Source organism: Lutra lutra, chromosome 8, assembly GCF_902655055.1.
Source record: "Lutra lutra chromosome 8, mLutLut1.2, whole genome shotgun sequence".
NCBI lineage: Eukaryota > Metazoa > Chordata > Mammalia > Carnivora > Mustelidae > Lutra > Lutra lutra.
In genome coordinates, this window is record NC_062285.1 from 137,987,560 (window position 1) to 137,997,591 (window position 10,032).

Here is a 10,032-nt window from a genome sequence, read left to right on the forward strand (position 1 = left end):
CTCTGCCTTCGGCTCAGGTCATGGTCTCAGGGTCCTGGGATCGAGCCCCACATCAGGCTCTCTGCTCAGCGGGGAGCTGCTTCCCCCCTCTCTCTGCCTGCCTCCTGCTACTTGTGATCTCTCTGTCATAAATAAATTAAAAATCTTTTAACAAAAGATCAAACACATGAAACAATAGGAAAACAGTGATAAGTTGATGATAATCAACTATTTGGGACTTCCATTGACCAAAATTAAAGCTAGGAGATAGATAAGAGACAGTTAATCTCCAACATGTATGTTAATACAAATAATTTATAGTCAGAATCATGAAGAAGTGGACCTCACTTTCAAATTCACCTGGTACAAGGGCCCCTGGGTGGCTCAGTTAGGCATTTGACTCTTGGTTTCGGTCAGGTCATGATATCAGGGTTATGAGATCAAGCCCCCCCATCCCACACCAAGTTAGACTCTGCACTCAGAACTTTTTGATGACAATGTCAATCAAAAAGAAAAAATGGACAAAAGGTATAAATTCCCAATTAACTGAGGCCACTAGAGTGGCTCAGAAACATTTGAAAAGCTGTTTATTCAACTTGACTAGTGTTAGGAAAATGCAACATAGCATGAGAACTTTACAAAGATTTACAAATATTGAAAAGATTGAAAAACTTAAGTGTTGAGAAGGAACACATGTGGGGGAAAGGTTATTTGATACAAAACTAGTGAGAGTGTAAATTGGTATGAATTTTTAGAAGGAAATTTGGCAGTACCTTTTAAAAGTAAAAGGTACCTACTCTCCATTTAGTAGTTTCACTTCTTAGTATCTGTTCCTGAGAAATGTTTGTACATGTGCGCAAAGATGCGTGCAGACAGATGTTATTACATGTTTCTAACATCGCAGAATTAGAAACAACCTATGTGTTCACTCATAGTAAATATTTACATAAACTATGATACATCTAAGCTACATGCGCAACAATTTCTGTCTTAATGTTAAATGAGAAAGGCAAGTTGAGGGCTTATATACTACAGTGATTTTCAATCCCATCAGACTGAATGCCCACATAACAAATAGTTGGTAATGTCTCCTTTATATACTGGAGTGAAATTTGTAGGACAGTATGATTCCCACACCATTGCAACCAAAATCCACATATAATACCATAAATGTGATATAGAGAAATAATAAAAAAACTAGTTTATAGTAAAATTTTAAGTATTAATATATAAATGCTCAAATCCCACCGTACTAGAAGACCACGAAGTAATCAGGTGCTCACCGGGATGTAGATTCACCAAATTTGTAAATGCTGGGGACGCCAACTGATCCTTGTATGTTGCATTTGTGACTTGAATACCATGCTGGCAATGCCACTGGCAATGTCATTTCCAAATAACCAATTCTGACAAATTTCCAAATAAAAGATTTAGTTTTTCCTTGATTTACACAGTGGTTGAATTCCAGAGAAGTTCTGTATGTATTAAAATCATGTGAAACAGGGTTAGGATCTAGGCTTAAATGATTACAAGCCCATGTTTCACCTGTATCAATGGCCAGAGATGCATTTGTTTGTTGTGAGGAACTGCCCTGTACTTTTCAGGATGTCTAGTATGCTTGACCTTTCACCTAGTGAATACCAACTGTGGCCTCTAACTGTGATAACCAGAAATGCCCCCACTTATGCCATAATTGCCCCTGGGGGTCAATGCCTTCCCTGCTGAGAACTCATTCTAGACTATTCCAAGGTTTTCAGCCTCTTAAGAGCTCACTGTTCCCCCTATTTTGACCAACTCCCTGATTTAATTGGCCTTTTCTTGCTTGCTTTCAGGTCATCAAGCCACCTAAAAATGGTGTCTTAAAAATATTATGTCAAGGGGCGCCTGGGTGGCTCGGTGGGTTAGGGCCTCTGCCTTCAGCTCAGGTCATGGTCCCAGGGTCCTGGGATCGAGCCCCGCATCGGGCTCTCTGCTCAGCGGAGAGCCTGCTTCCCTTCCTCTCTCTCTCTGCCTGCCTCTCTGCCTACTTGTGATCTCTGTCTGCCAAATAAATAAATAAAATCTTTAAAACAAAAATATATTATGTCAAGTGTTTTTAGATATATAGCAGAAGGGTTTTCAGGAACTGTAGTGCACAATATTACCAGAATCAGAAGACATTTAAATCATATATTTTTTTCTCTGTATATTTTGTATGTAGCTGAAAACATGTTGTACATATAGTTTCATCTGATACTTTATATTTTTCATAGGGTGTTTTTAACGGCTTTGAGATATAATTGATACATTAAAAATTGTATATATTTAATGCATTTTTAAAAAAGATTTTATTATTATTTGACAGCACAGTAGGGGAAGCAGCAGCAGAGGGAGAGGGAGAAGCAGGCTCCTGGGAGCCCTACACGGGGCTTGACGCCAGGACCTAGGGGATCGTGACCTGAGCCGAAGTCAACGGCTTAATGACTGAGCCACCCAGGAGCTCCTTAATGTATAGTTAATGAGTCTCATAGGCTTTTAAGAATTCTTCATAATATTGTAGTGGTTACATGATATTCTGACAGGGTTGCACCATTACATATTTTCTCCATCCTTATTTTAAGATATTTTTAGTTGTTTCCAGGTTTTTGCCATTACAAACAACATTGCAATTAACTTCTTATATAGAGCTTTTTAAAAAAATCTTGGATTATTTCCTTAAAAGAGGTTAGAGTTACTGATTGATCTTCATTGTAACAATTAGGAAACCAGATGCTCCTGTGTTGCCAAGGACAGTCTTTCCTAAGGAAGTGGTGGCTGTTAATGGGTCTTAAGTGAAAGGGGGGTTATGGAGTCATATATATTTGAAAAAGCCAGGTGAACAGGTTTCTTTACTTTATGATTTCTTAGCACCCTGAATATACTAATGAACATAAATCCCTTAGAGGGAGAGAATTTCAAAATATACATATTTTAAAAATTATTTTATTTATTTTTATTTTTTATTTATTTATTTATTTTTAAAGATTTTATTTTATTTATGTGACAGAGGAAGAGAGATCACAAGTAGGCAGAGAGGCAGGCAGAGAGAGAGAGGGGAGGAAGCAGGTTCCCCGCTGAGCAGAGAGCCCAATGCGGGGCTCGATCCCAGGACCCTGGGACCATGACCTGAGCCGAAGGCAGAGGCTTAACCCACTGAGCCACTCAGGCGCCCCAAAAATTTTTTTTAAAGATTTATTATTAGAGAGATCCCAAGTAGGCAGAGAGGCAGGCAGGGAGAGGGGGAAGCAGGCTCCCCGCCAAGCAGAGAGCCCGATGTGGGGCTTGATCCAGGACCTGAGATCATGAGCTGAGGCAAAGGCAGAGGCTTAACCCACTGAGCCACCCAGGCGCCCCTACTACATATTTTTTCAAATTATTTGACCTAGACTATTTTATTCACTAAACATCTTGGAAAAACTATTACTCAGTGGAACAAACATTGGGAACACTTTCTGGAATGAGGGGATATTAGAATTTAAGGTCCTGTAAGTCTCTGGAATATGCTAGCCCTTGAAACTCTTCCAGCAATGAGACAAGTCAAGGACCATTCTTTCCCTTTCAAGAAAAAGAGTTTTCATGTCCAGTTTGTAGACAGCAGGGGATCTTCTTGAAGAAGGCAAATGTTGATATAGAAAGTAGCTCCGGATTCTCTCAGCAATTACTGGCATAGAGGTCATGGGTCTAAGAAGCTGGCGTGTCAGTAGCACAAGGGGTTGACAGTATGCACAGACAACTGTCATGAAGGGAAGAAGTAACAAGGGAAAACCATAGGTATAACCCTTTCTAAAGGTTCCAAATAGATAACTTAGATCCTATGGATCTTAAATGTGGGTCACAGGTTCCAGATCTTTCTCTTAAAATCTTTTTGAGAGGAAGTGATAAGGATTTTTTTTTTTTTCCTTTCAGGAGTTCTTCTTTTTTTCTCACTCTCTAAACCTCTCTGCATGGGCAGAAGTGACAAATGAACAGGGAGAGATTCTACAAACCAGAGCAGGAATAGGGTTCCCTCATTCAGCTTTTCGGTTTCTGCTGGAATGTGAGGGTGAGTTGGGAATAGGGTCAAGGGGTGAGACCTCTTTTATGCCGGGATATTCTCTAAATAACCAATGTCTTGCAGGACACATTCTGGGCTTAGAATTCTACAAGAGTAGCAACTAGAGTTTGTCTTCTGCTCTTCATTCTAGGTGGGTTTTTAAATTTTTATTTATTTATCTTTATTTTTTATTTTTTTAAGATTATTTATTTATTTATTATTTGAGAGAGAGAATGATAGAGAGAGCATGAGAGAGGTGGAGGGTCAGAGGGAGAAGCAGACTACTTACAGAGCAGGGAGCCTGATGTGGGACTCGATCCTGGGACTCCAGGATCATGAACTGAGCCAAAGGCAGTTGCTTAACCACTGAGCCACCCAGGTCCCCTAGGTGGGTTTTTTTTTTTTTTTTTTTTTTTTTAAGAAAAGATGGATTTATTTGAAGTAGGAGAGAGCATGCGTGGAGTGAGGAGGGGCCGAGGGGAGGAATCCTCAAGCAGGCTCCTCGCTGAGTGCGAGTCTGACTTGGTGTGGGTTGGGGGGCCTTGATCTCATAACCCTGAGATCATGACCTGAGCCGAAACCAAGAGTCAGATGTCTAACTGAGCCACCCAGGGGCCCCTGTACCAGGTGAATTTGAAGTGAGGTCCAGTGACCTAGAAGGATTAGTAAGTCCAAGTCTCCTGAAGGTGAATTCCATAATGTTCTCCCCTGCAAAGGGAACCAGTTCACCTGTTTCACCAGGCTTCCTGAAGACAACCAAAGGTTGTGATTGTATAGAGATGGGACCAAGCAGAGCCACAGTTTGGATCCACTTGGGGCTATGTGACAGACCTACTACTTTTAGCTCCTACTACCCGGTGCAGCTGTTCCCCAAAGATTCAGTCTTTCTATAAGAAGCACATCCTGGGTTCTCTGCTTAGCGGGGAGCCTGCTTCCCCCTCTCTCTCTGCCTGCCTCTCTGGCTGCTTGTGATCTCTCTCTCTCTGTCAAATAAATAAATAAAATCTTAAAAAAAAAAAAAGCACATCCTATTTTTTTTTTTAAAGATTTTATTTATTTATTTGGCAGACAGAGATCACAAGTAGGCAGAGAGGAAGGCAGAGAGAGAGGAAGGAAGCAGGCTCCCCGCTGAGCAGAGAGCTGGACGCAGGGCTCGATCCCAGGACCCTGGGATCACGACCCGAGCCGAAGGCAGAGGCTTTAACCCACTGAGCCACACAGGCACCCAAAAGCACATCCTATTAAGAGAGCTTTGGGTCCTGTGTATACAAAGGGATCTGATTTGCGCCGCCTATCATAAGTCCCGAGAGAGTTCAGCTAGGCCTGTTATGTGCTGAAAGCACTAACGCAGGGCCATCAGCTCCCCAACTGACATTTTTTTAAAGGGTTTTTTTTATTTATTTATTTGAGAGAGAGAGAGAGTGCACAAGTTGGGAGGAGGCAGAGAGGGAAAAAGCAGACTCCCCGCTGAGCAAGGAGCCCAACATAGGGCTGGTAGGGCTGATCCCAGGATCCTGAGATCATGACCTGAGCCCAAGGCAGATGCTTAACGGACCTGAACCACCTGGACACCCCTCCACTGACATTTTGGATGCTTCCTTCCTGACTCACTCCCTGAGCTGTGGATTCTTTCTTCTTCCTCTCTCTTCCCTAGCTGCAATACAGAAACTACTCTTGCTTTCTATACTTTGTCTCCTCATTTCCTATTAGAAATACTAAAGGGAAAGGAAAAAGGCCTTTTATCTCTGCACTATCTGCTAGTGGACCCACAAAATAAGCATCTAAATATTCTCTCTTTTTTTAAAGATTTTATTTATTTATTTGACAGAGAGAGACAGCGAGAGCCCGGAACACAAGCAAGGGAAGTGGGAGACGGAAAGCAGGCTTCCACCAAGCAGGGAGCCTGAAGCAGGGCTCATTCTCAGGACCTTGGGATTATGATGCAAACTGAAGGCAACTGCTTAACCACTGAGTCGCCCAGGCGCCGCCTAAATAGTCTTTTTCCTGGATGAGTGGATGCTTGTTAGCCTGCTGCTGCAGAGCCTTCTGGCCTGACTGTCCTGTGGAATCAAGGGGAAAATGTAGAGTGGATGGGATTTTCCAGTCCATAGATTAATATATGCAGGAAATATTGCATGTCTTTGTTATCCCTTAATTTAGTTCTGTTATCAAGATCCCCCCCACCATCTGCCTTGCTGGTGGATTCCCCCAAACTCCTGAGATTATGCAAAGGTATCCAGATCTCATGCAGCATCAAGACTCCAGGAAGCCCCTTCCAGGCATCAGGTTACTTCTGAAAGAGCTACTGCCCAGTCCTGGTCCCATTAAGTCTGATAGCTCGTTTGTTCCCTCATGTCCCTGGAATCTGGGTGGGGCCTGGCAGCTGGGTGTCGGAGGTCCAACTCCATGTACCATGTCACCCCTGAGCCCTGGGGAGCAGGACTCCTGGAGAGGCTCCAGTTCTTTCGCAACCTCTCAGATTCTCCAGCACCCCCATCCCTTCTACTTTTTTTTTTTATTTACATAACAGATATTTATTAGTTACTACTCAGTGCTATACTGTGTATCCCTAGAGTAGGTTTGACTATATCCCTTCTACTTCTTGAGCAGCCCTTATAATCCTAATCTCGGGATTTGGGTTTGCACAGAAGATAATAGAGAGCCTTTGCCTTTATGCTGACTTGGCTTTTCTTACCCACTGCCTGGCTGCTTGCTTGAAATCATGTATGTGTGACTATGTATAGGATGTAAAGACACAATTCAAATTCATAGTGCACAGGTGCCCTAGCCATCTGGTAGAAAGTACAACATGTGGCATCCATCCCAACCTTTACCTGGAGTGCCTTTAGGAGAGGGAGATAGTGTGGCACTCTCGACCATGGACTGCTGGAGGATAAGCTTTTTGAAGATTCTTAAATGGCCCAAGAAGAAGGGATTCAGTCTAAGGGAGAGGGTCTGTAGATTCGACCAGCCATTTGATTAGCTATGCATTTAGTCGCTAATGTTTAAAAATTTTGTATAACATTTAGTAATGAGCATTTATTATTAAAAATAAAACAGGTTTTTAATTGAACTGAGTGTTAATAAGTAGCTACTAATATTGACCACAGTTGTTAAATTCTTTTTAAGGTCTAAATAGTCATTTGACAAATCATTTGACAAATCTCTAGCCCCAAAGCCACTGGGGCTAGATTTTTGCGTTGTGAGATAAAGCAGGGACACTTTCACCCTCCATCTCCGAGAGAGGTAACAGTCACCTCCTGAGTTTGGTGAGAAGTTACCAGAATGTGCCTTGCTCTCCTCTTTCATCATGTATGCGTTTAGAATGTTTTCTACCTGCCCCCTCCCCGCTGCAATACTATGATAATTCTGGCTGCCTGGCGAAGTTCTGTTCATCTGCTCAGTCCCAACTCAAAGGCTCTATGAAACCTTCCTGAACTTCTCAACCAAATTCAGAAGTTATTTCTTCTTCTGTCCCACTCTGTTTTGTGCATGACTCCATTAGAGAGCACTTACAGAGTAAATTGTCATTGCTGGTTTATATGTCTGTCTCTGCCCTGAACTGTGAGTTCTCTGAGGACATTTATTGGGCCATTACTCCTAGTGCTGTAGAGTGGGGACAAAGTTGTTTAAAATATAGTCCCTGTCTTCTAAGAACTTACTGATCAGCGCTTTAGGGCAAAAAGGGAACTAGTTGGTAGGTAATTGTTTGCCTCACTCTGCCACTCTTCTGGAGGATTCAGGGAAAAGAACTTCTGGTTATTGTTTTAGTATAGGTTTTATTATTATTTAGGTATGGTAAGGCCAACGGATCAGGAGACAGCTGCCATTGAGAAGATAATTTGTTACACTTACAGATGCAAAGGCAGTGGCATGCCACGCCATGGGCGCCACTAAGGAAAGCACCAGGGGTGAGGGGAAACTGTACCAGAGTCTTTACTGTGGTTTCCATGGGAAGGAATAGGCGAGGCAGGGTAAGCAGGTTTAGGACTGCATAGTTTGAGTAAATTCAGTGGGCTCAGGGGCAGAGAGGCTGTCCCTGTTTGTCCAGTACCAGGCCCACGGACGATTAGAGCAGGTAGAGCCTCATAAAAGAGGTGGTTGGGGGAATGGCTCCAGAATGGTTTGCTTCCTTTAGAAAGGCACGTTTTCTGGCAGCTTGTTTACTGTCTTTAGAAACTGGCTAACCTTGAGAGGGGCAGCCCCTTTAGGGGTAGCAAGTCCCCAGATGTCCAAGAATCAGACTACAGAAAATAAAGGAAATGATTAATACAGTGATAAAACTAGGTCCCTGGCCTTCCTCAATGGGTTCCCTAACGCTGGGTGGAATCTCTCAAAAAACAGGGTGAAAAGTTCTTTCTTGAGTACTCCCCTTCCAGAGTAATTACCCTTCTGCTGAGCTTGCATTGTTTCTGGTGAAAACCTGTGCCAAACCTGTTGGGACTGCTTGCGTGCCCATCTCCTCCATGACCTGTGAGCTCCTTGAGAACAGAGCCTGTGTCTCATTGCAGGAACACTTAGCAGAAGGCGCTGCACAGAGTGGGTGTCCAGTAAACATTTGTTGAGGGAATAAAAATGTGAAAAATTGTGTTTCTTGATTCATCATGTACACACACATCACATATATACACCACTAAGTTCTGGCCACCAGTTGAAGATTATAATTTGCAAGGTGAGTTTTTTTTGGCAGGCTGTTAGAGAGGATTAGAATTTCAGATTTTAGAGAAAACTGTCCCTTCTCTGTCTGCTTGAGTTGAACAGTCCTGAAGGCGTGGTTATGTTTCACCTCTTCCTACCTCACAGCCATGGTTTATATGGTTCCTACTGGCCAAAACCACTGCTGGCTAGGTGGTCCCATAGAACTTACCTGGTGTCAAAGGTCTTTGGAAGTGAATTAATGATCATTACTAAAGTTGAGTTGCCTGGCAATGTGCTAAGGCACTTCATAAGCATGTCTCACTTCATCCCCACAGTAATTCAGTGAGGTGCGGACTGTTCATTTCCTCATTTTACAGCTAAGCACACTAAAGCTTGGTGACCTCAGGAAACCAAAGCAGCCACACCTGTTGAGTGGTGGACACAGAACATGAACTTAGGCTGAACATGAACTCCAGAGCCTGTGACCCTAACCCCTGACTGAAGAGCCCACCTCCTAGCATCATCCTCTTTTCATCCCACAGGTGCCAGCAGTAGGAGGTGTTTCCTTGCATGTGGTACCTCGATCCTCTCCGCACATCTGTGAGGTCCTGGTAAGCTCGGAGTCCCTTCCTGGTTGTGGGCTTACCATCCCTGGTGGTCGGAGGGCATCCGGTATGGTCTAGTAGGTCAAAGAGGGCTCAGATTTCTCACAGGGCCAGAAGATGTGTTCTAGATCCTCTGCTGCTATGTAACTGGGGTGTGGGGCTTGGGGAGCCCAAGGCTAGCTGTCCTCAAGTCCGCTAAGCTGGTGCAGGAAAAAGGGAATCCTGAAATCTTTGTTTTTTCTTGGTCTCTTGCCCTCATCACAGGCCTGCATCAGTGGCCTTAGTGATGCCCTGAGTGAAGAGTATGTAGAACAGACTGGAGGTGAAGAGTTTGAGACAGGCAGTAATTATGTCAGATGGCTGGCTCATTTCTGAACTAAGCAAGCACGCTGCTAGGCACTTTATAGGCATAACCTAGCAGGGTGAGTACTTGGACTCCAGTCTTACAGTCTGAGGAACTGGGGCAGAGAGGGAAGCAAACTGCCTAAAGCACACAGCTGGCTAGTAAATGACAGGGCAGGATCTGCACTAGGTTTTGCTTCTCATTTGCACGCACTCTTTTATTGAATTGCCTTTTGTGTTCCATCTCTGTGCACTTGGGATATCAGTGACCAGACAGAAGTCCCTGCTCTTACGGAGCGTACATTGTAGTGATACTGAGATGCAGTCAATACATTAGTTATGTGATATAACTGGGCATTTCCTACTCAAACTGCAGGAAAAGCAAAGACAGAAGTTGGTAAGGGTTATAGAAAAGTA

General features: G+C 43.3%; 1 protein-coding gene across 1 annotated transcript in view; it reads left to right on the top strand.

Annotated features, from left to right (window-relative positions):
• The window catches only part of WBP2NL (WBP2 N-terminal like), a 34,835-nt gene extending 25,555 nt beyond the window's left edge, over positions 1–9,280 (top strand). The window contains 2 exon segments of the mRNA XM_047742965.1: positions 3,904–4,039; positions 9,211–9,280. The gene's annotated coding sequence lies outside the window, so the exon portion shown is untranslated.
• Positions 9,281–10,032: the final 752 nt, after the last annotated feature.